General features: G+C 32.0%; 1 protein-coding gene and 1 long non-coding RNA gene across 5 annotated transcripts in view; one reads left to right on the top strand and one right to left on the bottom strand.

Moving 5' to 3' along the window:
• The window catches only part of LOC105193775 (leucine-rich repeat-containing protein let-4), a 109,048-nt gene that overhangs the window by 17,180 nt on the left and 73,849 nt on the right, over nucleotides 1-18,019 (top strand). The window lies entirely within an intron of this gene.
• On the bottom strand, nucleotides 15,757-16,392 carry LOC120356975. The gene is made up of 2 exons (XR_005574172.1): nucleotides 16,236-16,392; nucleotides 15,757-15,822 (listed from the first exon to the last, which is right to left on the bottom strand). It is a non-coding gene; the product is annotated as an uncharacterized LOC120356975 (long non-coding RNA).

The raw sequence follows: 18,019 nt of genomic DNA, 5'->3' as shown, positions 1-18,019 counted from the left end.
TTTTGTCGTAGCCAATTTTTTAAATTCGCATTTATTGCAAAATGGCACATAAATTTAAAAGTTCGAATTATTGCTTAAAATTAAAACGAATTTTTGGCTGTTAAAAAAATAAGATCTTAAAAAAAATCTCTATGGCAAAAACTGCGTATTTTCATGCTGAATAAATAAAAAAAAAATCCAAATCCGATTTATCTATTCGTTGTTAAAATATTTTGAGTACCGATTTGAAAAACACGGTTTCGAGAAAAAACGATATCTCTTTAATTTTTTTTAACATTTTTTAATTAAAAAATTACATTTTATTAACAAAACTATATATAAAACATTAGTATAAAACCCCGATTTGATACCTTTAATAAGTTTGAGAAAAAAATGTATAATATAAGATTATTTTTGGTGCCTCTAGGTGTATGTAACCCCTTAAAAAAACTAGTTAAGAGTAATTTTGCACGTCTCTAATTTTTTATGTAGTGACTCAACCTGAGAATTATTTAAATTTAATTTCATTGTTTGAGCCCGTTCAAACAATCCGTGAGCAATTTATAATTTTTAAAAGTCTTTTTCCTTTAAAGCACTTTTAAACCTATTAATTCCCTCTTCAAGTAGTTTTTTTCTAATTTTTATTTTATTGTTATCTTTATATTATATTATTGTTATCTATATTTGTTTGTTTCACTTCTTTATATTGAGCTTCAAGTACAGAAATGTCATTTCTCTCTTTTATCTGGTCTTTCATAAGCTGTTCCTGAATTTTTTTTCTTCCTCTTTCTGCTTTTCTTCTCTTCCATTTTTAGTAATTTTTTTGATTTTTCTAAATAGACTTTGTAAATTATTTAACACATTTTCAGCTTATAAATAGTAAAAAAAAAGAGAAAAGTGATTAAATTAGAAAAAAAGAACTAAAAATGACCACTTACAAAAAAGAAACAAAAAATAAAAAAAGAGACTCGGTAGCATACCTGGAGTTATCTAATCAAACTTTAAAATTTTCGAAAGCAAATTAATAATTTTCAATCACAGAATCACGTTGCACATTTAATATACATATTTGTCTCAATTAATAATTTAAAGTGATAGAAATATGTACCGAGGATAGAACGTCTATACATTGTACGTAACATGTGAGTTTGCAAGAAAAGTCCTATACTTGGGAAAAAGACTACTCTGCTCTTAAAGGAAAATGGAGAGCAAAATGATAATGGCGCGAACGTGATAAAAAATTCTATTCTATGTCCCTACGAGGAATAGTGCTTGGCTCCATAGTGTTTGATAGAACAGTTTTGGTTTGCTTCAATTTAAGCGTATACATATATCCCTTGTCGGTAGTAAACGTGTTGACTTATCAAGGGTCAGGTCAATATTGCCATTTCCTCGCTCTTTCCCCCTCTTACTTCTTCCAACTTTCTTTACTTTATCTATTTCAAAAATATCTACAGAAAAAAATAAAAATACGTAATAGAAAAAAAACAGATAACGTAATTTAAAAATTGATAAAAAATCTATTTAGATAAACGTAATTATTTACTTGAATAAAATTAATGATAGAGTGAAATTTACAACTTTAATTTGTAGAAATAGGGCAAGATTATTCTGTGTGGAAGAAACATTAAAAATATAAAATATTTTAAATTAGTAAATGCAACATCATAATATATATTTGTCAATGTTTGTAACCAATTGATTGCTGATATAATGCTATTACAACTATGGCTTCAGACAGAATACACGTTAATACACATGTACACATTAATGTTAACTTATGTATAAGCCTGAAATAATATTGCTACTTCAATACATGTGTGTGATATTGTTTTAGATAATATTATAGATCTATAGAATTTATTATAAAATAGTTCAAGTCATGGTTCAGATATAACATTTACTATTCATCTCTTTGATACTCAAACAGAAACTTAACAAATTCCAGTTTATTTCATTATTTTTCCATATCAATTGACTGAGAACGCAATAGTAACGATGGATACTTTCATGCAAATTTCATTGTGTCATTAACGTGACTTTGTTAAACAAGCTATTGCATATGTGTAAGTTCAGTAGAGTAAATTTAGCATGAACTTCTGAATTCTAAATTACTTTCAGCCAAGAGATGTTGCCACCACCTACCAACGTACAGTTTAGCTTGAACTTTTATTGCGCGAAAAATAATCTGAAATGTCAGAAGTAATTCAAAACATGCAAATTTTTATAAATATTCAAATTTTTTACATTTTACTATTTATTGTTAAATTACAGGGAAATGTAAACAAGCATGTATGTATACGTAAATGCTAAAAAAATATTTTTTTTTATTTACCGTATCTATTTATATTCTCATGCGCGGTATAAAAACAAATTAAATTAAATTTTTATATACTGTCTACCAGAAAGAGTATTTTCTTGTATTTTCATAACATATAAAATGGAAATATAATTTAAAATATAACTTGATATAACTTTCTTTGCTTTATTGATCACAATTTTCTCGGCATCGCTTTACTTTTCCCAATTTCCACAATTATTACAATACGGAAAATTGATTTGGGCTTAAACCTGCACGTTGCAACCGCCGTAATAATGAAACCGAGATTCCGTACATCGTCCGGAACTTGGAGTTGACAACTCGGCGAATCGAGTGCTGAAGTCAGAAAGCGGAATTACTTTCTCATTCGAGAGACGTAGCTCGTTTCCGCAGGTGTTCGGCCAGTCGTAAACTTGCACCGTCAAGTGATGCAGCCGGGAAGCGACCAAGCTATAAACGGAGTTGGGCGAGTTGGAACCGCGAGTTCTTGCTCGATGTACACAACTCGGCTATGCCATCGATTCACTACACAGAACTTACGTCTGTCCGTTCGTCGGCTAACTGGCAATTTTCTCGATTCCGCATGGCGTTTGATGCATTGAAACGGAATGGTCCTTTGTTCAAGTTGAATGGAATTTTGCGAGGACAAAACATCTTTTATTGCAAGCAATAGTATTCTGACATTATGCACGTTTCACGTCGGATGTACATTTGCATTTTCAAACAGCTAATAAATTTGAAATAATTCTTCTGGCAATATTAACTCGTGTGTTTCATTCTGTCTATATATCCTTACAAAAAATATTTTACCATTTTTAGCCCTCGAGAACTTGGTTAATTTGAGTAATGAAAACGTGCATTTAGTTCAATCAGTGTGACCTCATTTTCAGATCGCAAACAGAAATTTTTACGGAAAAATGAATGGTTAAAACAGACGTTACATACATACATACGAGTATGTCCGAGTAGTAATATCTATGAGTATTTTTGAGTAGATAGTAAAAATATGCTACGTGTAAATGTGAGATGTAAAAACGTATATTCAGCCACGAGTACAAAATACTCCTTTATAATTGCACTTTTTGAAACCGTACAATTCAGTAAAAATAATAATTATTATTATTACATAGTAAAAAAACAAAAGACATTAAAAGGACATCTCGTACTAAAAACTTCTGATGTAAATTTCTCGTGAATACTTGAATATTACGACGTGCCACTTACCCATGAATTAGAGTAGAGGGTAAGTACTAAAATATATTTAAAGTTCGCCAAAATCCGCAGGTATCCTACTTCTCTCCTCTTATGCGTAAAAAAAAACGTATACGTATTGTCATTCATCAACTGAAAAACGAGTTTATCAAAACGGGCAGGCTACTAAAAAATACTCATATGCATACTCGTGCAATGTATACTCGTCATGTTCCTTTGCAACAAACAGTACGTGCTTGAAAGTGCAAGAAACGGGCATAAAAATGATAGACGGGCTAAAAACGAGTTAAAAACGGTCTATATAAAATGTAAAAGCGTTGAGTTATTTTGTAAGGGTAGCCAAGTAGGCAGACAAGTTTATCGTCTCCAGTTACCAATTACACTCCTCTTTAATTGTTAGCATCTCTAGAGCACGTCTTATACTCGAACCAACAATTATCCAGATTACTAAGAGTAATTAATTACGATACGTCTCATTGTTGACGCTCTGAACGTGTCTAGAACAGATCAATAATGCACTTTATACTAGTATAGTGGTCGTTTGCAACGCGCGCTATATAGCAACACGAGTGGACACTTTACGTCAACAGCATTAATCGGATACGGTATCCCTTTTGACGGCTAATTCATTCATCCCGTGAGATCATTTGTAAAATATCGTTTCAAAAATTTATCGTGTACAAGTGTACTTTTCTCGAAGAGAGACAGAACAAGATGAAGAACTCGCGCCAATAAATCTCGACAGTTGTATTATAATTATTATAATCTGCACAATACATATTGAAAAATTTCCCGATGTCATGTAATATTCAGGTAGAACGAAATATGCTTACCGGTTTTAAATGCCTTTTTATAGATAGAACAGAACGGAGAAGTGACAAATCAGGTCCGCGAGCAAACCGAGGTGAAATCCTCACTGTTGCGGAGTCATTCCCAGCAAAACTAGCCGTATCCCAACCCGACGTTCTGGTTCTAATCAAAACTTTAGATACAATCGTCCACGGAGACATCCACGGAGACATCCACGGAGTACATGGCAAAATAAACGCGCAAGTGGATAATAAATATTGGTCCAGGCCGGCAAAACGATATTTTCCGAATAGAATTGCACGGAGAAGGATATTCCGGTTGAAGTGACGAAAAATGTTGCTCTACTTTGATCCTGTGCTTAACGTTTTTCGCTATGTGGGACACGAGATGTTCTAACTCTGCCAATATCGTTAAATTTTCGAAGAGATGGTTTATTAAAATGGATGAAAATTTATCGTCTTCCTTCAGAAGACTGTGATATATTGATCAAAATACTATTGCGTTATATAATTTGGTTTTTTTTTTTTTAACATTATTGAGCAATTTGCGAGCGCACGAAAGAAAAGGAATAAACAGAAAACCGCAAACCTATTCTTTTTGATTCTACTAGAAAGTTCTGCATAGAAAATTTTCTGCATGAAGTACAATAAAATTTTTATTAACTAAGTAACGTGTGTTAGAAACGTAACTAAAAATTATCAATGTAAATTTTGCTCTTAATATTAACTTTTTCAAAAATACTAATTTTACACATTTCGGCGTTAGTACAATTTTTCGCCGTGACACTCGTGAGAGTTTGCGTTTACAGAGCGTCACAGCAATAACGGCCATTCGAACGTTTGCGTTTCTCGTTTGTTTATCTGCCGGATGCTATGCCGCCTGCAATGTATGAAACAAACATTTAATTTTCCTATTTCGTCGTTGGTTCGTACACCGCTGAGCTGAGCAAAACGGACGCATACAAAAAATCAATAGCTCCTTTACACTATTTTCGCGTAGAGTTCCTCTCAAGTGTATCGGTTTATCGGGATCTACGCGAGTACGGTGAAATAAGATGTGTGCAGGCGCTGATCGCAAGCGATTTCGCTCTTCCGCGAGATATTCTCACCGGCGGCGAAAATCCTCGAGGTAAATCGATCGCCTCTATCGGACCCTTTTCACCTGAATTTATACCACGATGAGATTTTTTATTCGGCATCGGCTACACGTCCAACCGGCCATTTTCAGTCAGTTGAAAAAAAAAGAAACAAAAGCGGTGTCGATGGCTGACCTCGTGTAATACGATTCGGTGACGCGTCAGTGGTTAAACGTTAATCCTGTATTCAACAAGCCGCAAAAACCACATCATTTAGGCAATAGCATGGTGCATCGGTTTGTGAACAGTATCGCATGAACGAAAGTATTAAACAAATATATTTTTTTTATTAATTTCTCGCGATGGAAAAATTTTGTGAATGATCGCAATTTTCCGCATTAATGAGTAAATGCGCTATTACTTTCGTATCGATCAGTAAAATGTGGAATCCGCGATTATTTTACACATCGTTTCATAAAGATACCTGCATTACATTCATGCATGCATGCATGTTCAATAGAATGCGATAGAATATTACTTTTTATTATCCCGCATGAAGAGTTCTCATTTTGTTCTAACGAGAGTACCGAACCTATCTTACTTATCAATTTGGTATAAAAATTGATTTAAAACTGAAATCCGAAATGCGCATAATGCAATGCTGAGGAGAGATTGAGCGAAAAAAACTTTTGCACAATCGCGCAAATCGATAAAAAATTCCCTGGAGGATGGTGCAGAGTAATGAACGTTCCTTATACTTGTTCTTTTTTTGTCCTTTCCAAGACAATTGGAAATCTAAAGCGGGAAATATATCGTACTTACACATAGCACGCGATATTGTTAACAAACCTACAATTTGACATTTCACTATTTGACATATAACATAGAAAATAAAAAAAAAACATAAACTATGTGGAAAAGTTCACCCTGATATTTTCTTGCATAAAACTGAAACCACGGAGAGTTCTAAAAAAAAATCGATTAGTGTATTTGTATAACCATACTTTTTACATTCATAAAATATATATTTTATCTAGTTTATTTCTTCATTTATTCGTCCTGTATATTCTCACATAGAAAAAAATACATTTTAAATGAAATAATCATTTTTGCCAGCAATATTCATATAAAAATAAAGAAAGACAGCTCAAGAACCTCTCTCTTTCTTATATTTAATTGCATTTTGCTTAAACTTTATTTTGGCTTTTCTTTTTCCTTTATTTTAATTTCTGTATTATTTTATAACTTATATTTTATGTTTTTGTTTTGTTTTTCTTTTTAAGTTGATTGTTCTTTTTGCATAATTACGCACTGATCTTTCTCAACTGGACATATTTTTAGAAGGCAAGTCCCTAGAATTAATTATACTAAAGCACAATCAATCAATCAATCTCTCGATCAAATATTATTGGCACAAATATATGTTCAATGCAGAATTCGAAAAAATGTTTCGAAAACTTCTTTCAATTGCTTTCATTCATTACAATTCTATTTTCTTCTGTATTTAAGGACTACGAAATCAAGGCTTATTTTCGAAAGGTTCAATAAGTGGCCACTAGAAATCATTGAAACACTTCGCAGCTTTAATTTGAGCTTCGCGTGTTTTCTCTTTTGATTGTTTTTCTCAGGCAGATTATCACGACGCTTCAGAGTAAAGGGTAGAGATTTCCGCGGACTGTTTTCTTTCAATTCAGCCTTGTGCACTTCCGGAGTAGATTTACTTTCCTCTGCAATACTCGGTGATATAAATCAAATCGAAATAATTTCTGAAGAACAGTTCGGCAAATTGACATTTTCTATTAAACGTTGTATTATTTTTTTTTTCTATAATTGATATAATTAATATATATTATACAATAAAAAATATCAATTATGGACTATCAAATATCAATATCAACTAACATTTCAATTATTTATACTTTATATTAATTCTACGTATATTAATTCTACGTATATATAATTTCCGATATTAAATATTTGAACGAACTTCCGCTGTTTGCAAGAACTAGCTCGATTCACATAAATGTAATTAAATCGGAAAATTATTATATTACTTCTTTTTTTCCCCATTCTTTGTTAAGATAAGACCATTCTATTATGTATCGCGAACAATGCGAAAACGTACGAAACTTATGTTATCTGCGTCGTCCGTAACGATCTTGCGTTCTCTCGCGGCGGAATTCTATTCTGTTTCGCGCGGTGAAACATTTAAACCGTATATCTTCAGAAAGAAATATGTAAGATAGGAAATTAAATTTTCTGGCGCATTAGATGGGTTTCAATATTAAGACCGCCCTCTCACGTGATACATCGACCAGCGAAAGCAGCAATTTGCATTTCACGTTGCAATAACATGGTGTGTAAGAAATTCGCACAAAGCGCATGGAATTTTCGTGCCATCGATTGGTTCCGCACCATAAGTACGTCCGGCAAATTTCCATTTTTATAGAATCCTAGATTTAGGCAATAAAAGCTCTCTGTCGTAGTTAGCCAAATGAGTAAAAGTTAACAACGACATGAATTCATATTCATGATTATCGAATCGATGGCTTTTCTGTAAAAGCAATCGTGTGCTATTACAAAATATTGCAGAGAATACCGCGTATTGTGAAACATGTTTCACAAATAATACAGTAAATTTATTTTATAATATTTCGATACATTGTAGCCCTGTGGTTCTATTTAAAGTTGTTTTTTATTTACGGGTCATTGTACAGAGCATTGTTTTACCAAATTCTTTTTTCGTGTATCACTATAGTAATTTCTACATCACAGCAGAGAATCAATGTTTTTGTTTTACATCATTGTTAATCTAATCAAAATATTTCCAAATTTTATATTAAATACACACGTATACAAAAAAGCAGTAACGTAAACTTTTATGATGTCATATATTATAAAAATGTATGTACCAGTAATCAGGAATTATACAATATCAAAGTAAAATTTTTTTACGTTTAAAGATGAATAACATTTAGCAAAATAAGTTTCACAGCTATAAATAACATTGTTTTTTGTTCTCTAAGTTAAAACTAACATTACTTCAACAAATTTAAAATAACCAATATATATAATATTATAAATTGAGATATTGCAACAAACAATTCCATTTTCATTAAAGAAAGATGATCCAATCCATCAAAGCATTTATTAAGTTCGATATAACAATAACGAATTATTTTCTATTTTTTGTGTTTGTTTTAATTTTTTCGTTTGATTTCGAGAATCGATAGCTAATATTAAATCGGTACGCGCGGTACTAAAAACGGCACTGAAAGAAATAGAATTGAAATGGACCACCTGTTTCCGCGACCAATGAGATAAGCGAAAAAAGAATGAGATCATAGCGTGTGGTAAAGAAATCTTACTTGACAGCCGAACCCTCTCTTTTACCCTTCTTTTCTCTCTCTCTCTCTTTCTCTCATATTAAGCTCATCTTACGAGAGCTTTGCGAATTTACGACAAATTTGAACATAATCCAAGAAAAAGTTGCCTGGGCGAAAAAAGGGAGCGCCGAGAACGTGGCGTTTATCCGGTTTATGCGTCCGTGAAATTTAATGATAACTGATGGCTCGTCTCGCCCGACTGTAATGATTTTATTGACAAGCGTGACCTCAAGATTATGAGATTAAGAAATTTCAGCACTTCGACGTCATGTGCAATTATTTCTATGCAACTTGCAAATATGAATTTATTATAACAGTTTTTCAATGCGAATATTTTATCGATAAATTTTTGTACATAACTGACACGTACAATATTGGAGTTACATATCAAGCTTATGTATTGTTATAGTAAATTTTTATACCGTAAAGAAAAAAAGATACATTTTAAAAAAGAATAAAATAAAAAATTTAAATACCATGTGAATATTGCAGTTTGCAATTTTTTTCGTCGATTATTAAAAGTGACATTGCCGTTGTTGAAAAATACAAATAATGCTGCAAGTTTTCGTTTCGCAACGCAATATTTAAATTGCTCAAATCAATTCCACTATTTCAGTATAGTATGTTTCTTTTTGCTTTTTTAAAAAACAAATAACAGATTCTTTATTTTTTCACATCAAAATAATTAAAATTAATTACGTAATTAACATACAATGTAATGAGTAACAGAATGTCTCAGTTTATTTCCTAGTTTGCAAGTCTTTTAAAATTTTAATTCAAAAATTAAATTCAGGGAAGTTTAATGCTGAATATTAAAATGTTATGAAAAAATTGACATTTAATTAAAATCTCTCTAAACAACTTTAACGCCATCAGAGAAATCAAATGAAAGAAAGCTCAGAGCTTGTGACACTGTGTATATAAGTATATTTACCCATGTACATTTACTAACATAGAATCAATTTTATAGGATACTCCCAAGAGATGGAATTAATTACAAAACAAGAACAAGCTTCTTACCGAACAAATTAACTCTCTCTTTTAAAATGTTTATTTATTCTCCACTTGAAAATTCTGTCAAAATACCGCACTATTCGTCCTGTCTCAATTTTATAAAATAAATACATCTCACAGAATTCAGTTTCTCATACAATTCTCTCATAATATTTTTGTTAATTCATACAGGCATTGAAATTGCCATTTTCCAACCCCAGCGGGAATTCAAAATTCATGAGTACCAATCGATACGGTATTCGACAACAGGTGATAAACTTGTATTACTTTTGCAAGAATGTGATCAACATTCCGTATTGATAGCTTCATCGAACAATCATCGACCACGCGACAAAATAAAGCATTCGGCACATTCCTGTGTAATCAGTTTCTATCATGACAAATACGAACAAATCGTTTATATATCATTTACTGGAATATGTAATCATTGTCAATAAACTGCTGTGTACGATTTGTGGTACATGTTTTACCACTGACGAAATAATTTCAATTTGACATTCGCGCTGTGAAAATTATCAGTTCTATCTCGAAGCGGTTGCGTACGAGACTTGTTTTTGCAAATATCATGGGAAAATTTTATCTCTTTGTAGGAGAGTAAATTCCACCTAATTTATATAAATAGTACTAAAATTCAATCGTTATTCCGTTTATTATCAAAATCATGTAAAAACGACTGGACAATAATATAACAAATTTCGTACAAATTCTAATATATGTATATATTGCCGCGCCGTATTCGAGAATTGGGTTAAATCGAATCGAGCAGCATTGATAGCTTAATGAATATGCGTTGAAACTGGAGAAAGTACGTATAATTGACCTATGTAACGTGAGCGGAACTATAATGATTATTGAAATGGACAGGAATGAATAAGACATACATATGCATTATCATTTATCAGCTAGTAAAAAATAATTTCGACAAGTTTTTTTTCTAGACATCATAAAAAATGTTTAATTCTAGTGGTACAGTCTAAAACGTCACAGGAAATCAATACATAATTGTCATTGTCTTTGATGTAGGTATTTGTATTTTAACGAAATAAACATGAATATACACTTGAACATAAATTACGATTTCCCATGTAATTTTAACAAAAATTAAACTTTGTGCAAACAGATTGACAAAATTACTAGTTATGTCATCGAGGAATCGATTGTGTAAACACGTGTAAACACGTGTAAACACAAATATGAGAAAGTGCTTTTAATCGATTAGATATAATAAGTGCTGTTGTAATGATTAGATACAACTATGCAGTATTTGCCCTTGTTAGCTGTTAATTATGCAAAACTGGACGATTATGGTGCGTACGGCATACTATTTTGTACTTCATGTCAAATAGCAAATATCGCTCGATATGAGCTGATGTGCTACATATAGACTTAGCATAAAATAACATGTTAATTGTAGTTACTATAGTATCGAAAAAATATGCATGTATGACATAATGATTAATGCGTTTTCATCCATAAGCATAAAACGTTGTTTTGCATATTTACTTTATATCATTATGAATGTAATACGTCAGGTGAAAATATCGTATTTCATATTCTTCTATTCTCACAAAGATTATAAAATTTTTGCAAACCTAATAGGTCTAATTTGAATAGTCTGGAAAAAATATGACCTCTACTCAATCTTTCTTGTTTCAAATTAGACTTATTAGATCGTAGATAGAGAGTAAGAAGTCAAATTTTTATCTGTTTAAATTTTGTTATTTTTCTATGAAAATCTCTTCGAAATACAATGTATATTTACCAAATCATTTTAGCTTCATAAAAATTTTAATAGCGTGATACATAAAAACGATATCTTATTTATACAAAAGATTAAATTATATCATATTTAAAAATATTTTTAATTATAACACAAGATCTTATTTTCTTCATCTACAAAATGTATTTAAATAACAAATATTAAAAAATCTTAACAAATTTTATGCAAGATATTTTGATTTTGTTAGAAATTAATTTTCAAATATAATAAAATGTAATTAATTACGTATTTAGGTTAATTCTAAAATAGACTCTGTTAATAGGCAAAGTTATGAAGTTATAATTATAGTAGTTGAATATTTGGAAGTAGCATAAATTTTAGAAATTCATTAGAACGCTAAATATAATCTAAAACTAATGAAATTGAATCGCTGTTGAAACTTTTTTAGTCTTCGCCAGTCTTAATGCCAATCAAATTGATTTGTCGGAAATCTTTTGAATAAACTGGAAATATCTCGTACGCGCGCGCGCGCGTCGAGGCATGAATGAAAATAACTGGCTGTGATATTTGGCTGTGATCCAAAGGACATGTACACGTCTGAACAAGTGTTTTATTCACTAGCTCTAATTTAATTATCGTTTTTAAAATTTATTTTATTAGTAGTAATAACTATGTAGCCAAAATGTAAAAAAAAATTTTACCCTTTTTCAAAATTAGTTAGTCAATAGCAACAAATTCTAAAAAAAAGTTTGTAATTTTTAATATTAAATATCTTAAAAATTTACTTAGAAATTTTTATTTTATTTTATTTTATTTTTAAATCAAAATTTTATCAAAAATCTAATTAAAATTAATTAAAGGTAACATTTTGTACTTTATATTTCTGTGGTTTATAACTTTTCATATTTTTAATTATGCAAATATTGTGACAAATAAATAATTTATAAATAATTATACATAATTATCAAGAGAAATATTAATTTATGTATCTCATTCAAGTTATAACAAAATATAAAATAAAACAGTTGTTTCATATTTGTAATTGTAATATTTATAAAAATTCTCGTACTTTCATTATTTAATTTATCAAATTTATAGAGTGCTTCGATGTTGAATACCGAAATAAATAGCGGAATATAACTGATCCATCAAGCGATTGCTAATAATGTGCCTATACGGTAATAGATATGAAAAGTTATAAATGTGTTCGTTCTTCTGATATTTTTCTCATGTAGAAGCTATAACAACGCCGCTATTAATTACAATTCTATACCAGCATATTAATCTATCATCTATTTTAATTATTTAAACGCATTAGTTATTTACACATTGTTGTTCAATAATGACTTAGCAAATGAAGGCTACATAATTGCGGTTATAATTGCGAAATAAATCAACGGCCCAATTGGACCCGAAATGGCGTTTATCGTGATAAATTTAACGTAAGGAAGTAATAAAGATCTGGCACGCTTATACGTATACATGTCAGAATAAATAATGATGTAGGAGGCACTTTAGAATATCTCGTACTAGTATGCATACATTATTTCTCATCTATGCTCCTCATCTATGCCAAGCTAGTCGTATTAAACACGGTCGGTTTATCGACCAACCGGTCCGACCTATATTCACGGCATTATTATTTGACGACTCCGCATCTTAGCCGTAGTCGAAAAATAGCGAATATAAGACCGAGACTAAAGAATGAGAATCGCTGAGCTAGTAATGCCAGTCCGACGTCAGTACGTTATTCGTAATGCCACTCTCAATTGCGCCATTTCAGGAAGAGAAATTCAATAGGCTAGCTTTACCTTCGAGGGTGTGTTAAAAATCGCGATTTCGAGTGATGTGACATGAAGTCTGATGATGAAGCATTGAATATCCCAACAAAGATCTCGCGAAGAGCTTCCAAATTGCAGATTAATCCCGAAAATTTTGATACGAGCGTAATTTCAAGTGATTTAAATATCAAAAACACGTAACTTCGTATCAATTGTGATCGCATCTTTATATTGTGATAAATAAATGCGAGAATCACTGTGTATATTATGAAAATGTATTTTAATCGTAAATATAAAAAATCAACAACGTAAATATATTAATATTTATATAAGTATAAAAAGTATACCTTAATAAAATAAATACAAATTGCTAGAAACTGCGTACTGCGTTGCAACCTCCATTTCGAGTTTCATTGATAAATTTATAAATGCATTTAAATATTATCTGGATTTGTGTATATGCTTTCATATTAATTAAAGGTTATTAATTACAAATTATAATTAAACCAATGCGTTATTTATCGATATAGAATAACTATGCGTGACACATAGACATCTGTGAAATATATTCTGGACTGTTTTAATATGCACGACTTTTACAAATGTAACGATATGTTGCGCGTTCGACAGTGTGTACAGAATGTGTCCGCTAAAAAAGAAAGGTGAGTAAAGTATCTCTCTGATGTTCTCTTAAATATACACGCGTGTAATATGCTGGCGTTAGTGGATTAAAATCTAAATAATAAATTTATGATGCTTGAAATAATTTGGCAACTCTTGCACCATTATTCAGTGCACCGAGGAATGCTTAAATTATACGGCAAAATATGTAGAAATCACGCAATTACTCATTTACTACAACGTAATGAAAACGTTGAGATTTGAATAAATTGCAATTTTTGAACGATTAAAAGGAAATAATTCAAGAGTAATGTCGAAAAATCTTGATATTTTTCTTTTCAATGTGATATAATAAAGAATTGAACGATTAAGTTGAAGTCGCATTTGCTAAAAGTAGCTAAAATATAATTCGGCTTCTCGCAAACTTTGTGAATTTTTATAGCTTACGTACGATTAATTTGTGTCAACAAACAATTGTTCTTGTCAATTGGAGAGATCGCAAGCATGCTCGCAATAAGCACAATTCGTCGTCAATAAGCCACGTTCGATATATTGATCACATCCTTCGGCAAGAGTTCAGCTATCTTTCTGAGCTCTTGACGTCAAGCGCACTCGTACCAAGGACCAGCGAGTTACATTCGATATATGATGTATGTGGACACGGTTGATCAAAGGGCAAATCGAACGGTCAGTAAGCGTATGATCATAAATCATGCGAGATACCTGTGTGACTCCATAATGCAATTTAGCTTCAATTTAGCGCTATCGTGATTGAAACCAATATTTTCGAGTTTATAAAGTTCAGTTTATATTTGCGATGTTACGATTGACCCCGCAAATTAAATTATTCTCAACTATTTTATTTTGTTCGGCAAATATAAAAGAATATCCAGTATTTATACTGAAATTTGTATCAGACTTTTTTTTTCTTAATACAAATCTTGCAACGTTCTACGATATCTAGTTTATCAATATTAAATATATATCCAGACGGATATAGTGAAATTTAGACGTATATAGTAAAATTTAATTACATTCTTTATTAAATTTCCATCGAAATTATTTAGTTAGATAAATGTGTAATTTGTTAACTAAAAATGTCACGTTATATAGATAGAACAGCTTAATATAATATTAAATAATTAAATCATTCAAACTTAAGTTAAATTTATGTACATTTTTAATTTAGACTTTTATATTTCTAAGAATATAAATTTTTTATTGCAATTTCATTTTACTTTACCACGATTATCGAATAACTTTATAATGCTATTGTTCTTTTGCTAATAAAATAAAACTATTTTTTTAATGCATAATGCGACATGCATTTTTTATTGTTTTATATTAACTATTATTTTGTGTACACGATTGAGTATTCTTAAATTGTTTCAACAAATTTCGTTAACGGAAACGTTAAATAAACTTATAATACAGTTAAAATTTTAACAAATGGAGTAAGCTTGCGGTTACGTTCTCATGAGCATAACGTTTGAAACACAATATAAAAGTTTGAGAATAGATCGTTCGTTGAGATAGAGAAGATTCTAGTCACGTTTAGCTACGCGGAGGAGGATTGGTTTATCTTTAAACTCGTATCTAGAGTCTGTGAAAATATTAGAAACTTCATTAAAAATACAACGGTCTCATAATATAAATAAAAAACGTAAGAATATAACTGTACAAAGACCCTATATTAACTATAACTAAAATCGTAAAATTGCATTAATCAGTGAAATTCTATTATAACCGTAATATCGCTTGAATAACGCATGAAAAAAAGAGTTACATAATCGATTCAAAAATAAAATATTTTGTAAATTGCAGTTTCAAAGAAAAAAAAAATACATCGTTAAAACGTGAGGGTTATACTAAAAGTCAAGAATGCATGTTACATTCAGTATAACCTAAGAGGGGGAATTCACAACCCAAAATTTTGTACACCAATGCCGATTTTTGGCATTGCTGTAAAACACTGCCGACATTTTTGTACACTGCCGACAATGCTTATTGTTAGTCAATGCCTACAATGCCGTCAATCCTATATTAAAATTAAGGCAATGCCATGCAATTATGAACACTACCGCGTGCCCATTATCATACGCCAATGCCTGCACAAGAATTCTAAAGCTTTCCCGAAGTATTCAAAATTTTTGTGCTCAACTCCATGATCGAAAAACCGACTCTGAAGTGAGCTCACCACTCCCCAACCACTGACGACAATGCCGTCAATATTATAGGTCACTGCCTACTTTTTTCGGCAGTCCACTGCCGAAATTTTGTACACCAATGCCGGCTGTGAATTTCCCCTCGGTATAACCTAAGACAGCGCATGTGTACAACACCTCGAATCTTAAAACAGTCTCCATTGTTCTCGCGTGCACGTAAATGTGTGAAACGCGGTTTGCACACGGGCACGCGAATTGTCGTGCGAATATTCGATTTCGCGCGTTTGGCCGGCAGCAATTTTCAGATGCCAAGCGATAACGAACTCAGCTATTCGTGGCTGCTACGGCACGAGGAAATCTCGGTTTAACGCCTCTACGTGTGTCTTCAGATCGATCGGGCTGGATCCGAATTTATATCGCTGCTCGTAATACTCGTCGCGCCTAACAGTGCAAATTTGACTTGGTTCCTTGTTCTCGTTACGCGCCTTGCGGCAGAAGGTATACCTTCGCGCGTGATGGTTACAAATCAAGTCGATAAATTAAGGGATTTCGCTGGGCGCGGTTCCACGAGCAACGTTCGATCATCCTTGATTCCCCGGTGCTTCGCGACGTCGGATGATGGATGTTGAAAACACGGAGGCTTTCCCAACGTAAATGTTCGCCAGATATTATTGCCAATTGTACCTTTCATAAGGGCAATAATGAAAGTGTGATGTGTGATTTTTTAATGTAACGAGGTATTATCCGCGTATTATCCGTACTGGAATTGAAGAAACTCGTTAAAACGGATTTAATTCCGATGAATTCAACTTTTTGAATATGCAGCGATGTAATTAAACGTCTTGAACTTTGAAGAGTAAACTTTCGCAATTCTCACCGCTTTACCAAACGTTTTACATTTCCAGTCGCACTTGTAATTTATATTTGTAACTTATAATTAATAACCTCTCTCCTTTTTTTCTCTTTCCCTACTTTCTTTCGTCTCACCTTTTGTTAAAACAAATTTTATAAAATTATTGAATTTTTAAAAGTTGGTAATCTTGTGCCACAGAGCGTGATCTCTATGTTTATTCATGACAATGAAAGCACGGTACTTGACTTTATGCAACTGGGTCTGCAGCATGAATGAAAATTAAGTTTTAATTAAAATTTACGAGAAAAAGCTTTCCATATAACATACTTTATCGATTGGTAGAAATAAATGATGCGGTCTCATTATGCTGTAAAAAATAATGACGCAAACAGAAAATAATACGCAAAGAAGAGGAAACGAGAACATGGAGGTCTGCACGCAAATAAATAAAAAGATAATGCCTATCATCATTCTACATACATGCGATGGCTATTCTTCTAACGCTTTGGCATAATAAAAAAATTTCTTCGTTTACCTTTGCAATAATATCAACGAGGGGAAGTTAATTTCTTTATCGTGGTGACTCGAAACCGACGTACCGTCCTTATCAGATCAATTTATTATTTTACGAAGATGGGAAGAAATGGACGGAAGGGAAGAAGGTCACATGTCTATGCTCAGCACGGAAAATTGTAGGGTCAAAGTAAACTAACTTAGAGAATGCCACGTAGAATATTATGCAAAGTCATGCCGTGTGATGCGGACGTACGCGTTACTGCTCTTGCCCGTACGTGCCTTCCTCTCATTTGGCTCTTCGTGCGATTTTTATTATATGTAAAAAAAAATGTTTCCTCGTTTCAAGAGCGAGTTTGGCGACTCGCGGCCGCCGGCCATACGTGTCGTTACGGCGTTATCGAGATTCCGATGTTTTTGCCCGCTTTATCTTTTCGCACTGCCTGCAGTGTCGTATACAAAAAGCACAAACGCGCGACCAGCGGAAGCATACGCGTCGCTTTTTCGGCGGTAATGCCCCCGGCAATATTTTATAACTCGTAATGGCCGTAACAGTAGCGATATCGGAGT

This window comes from Solenopsis invicta, chromosome 2 (assembly GCF_016802725.1).
Source record: "Solenopsis invicta isolate M01_SB chromosome 2, UNIL_Sinv_3.0, whole genome shotgun sequence".
NCBI lineage: Eukaryota > Metazoa > Arthropoda > Insecta > Hymenoptera > Formicidae > Solenopsis > Solenopsis invicta.
Note: the sequence above shows the minus strand (reverse complement) of the source record. Positions and strands in the feature narration are given on the sequence as shown.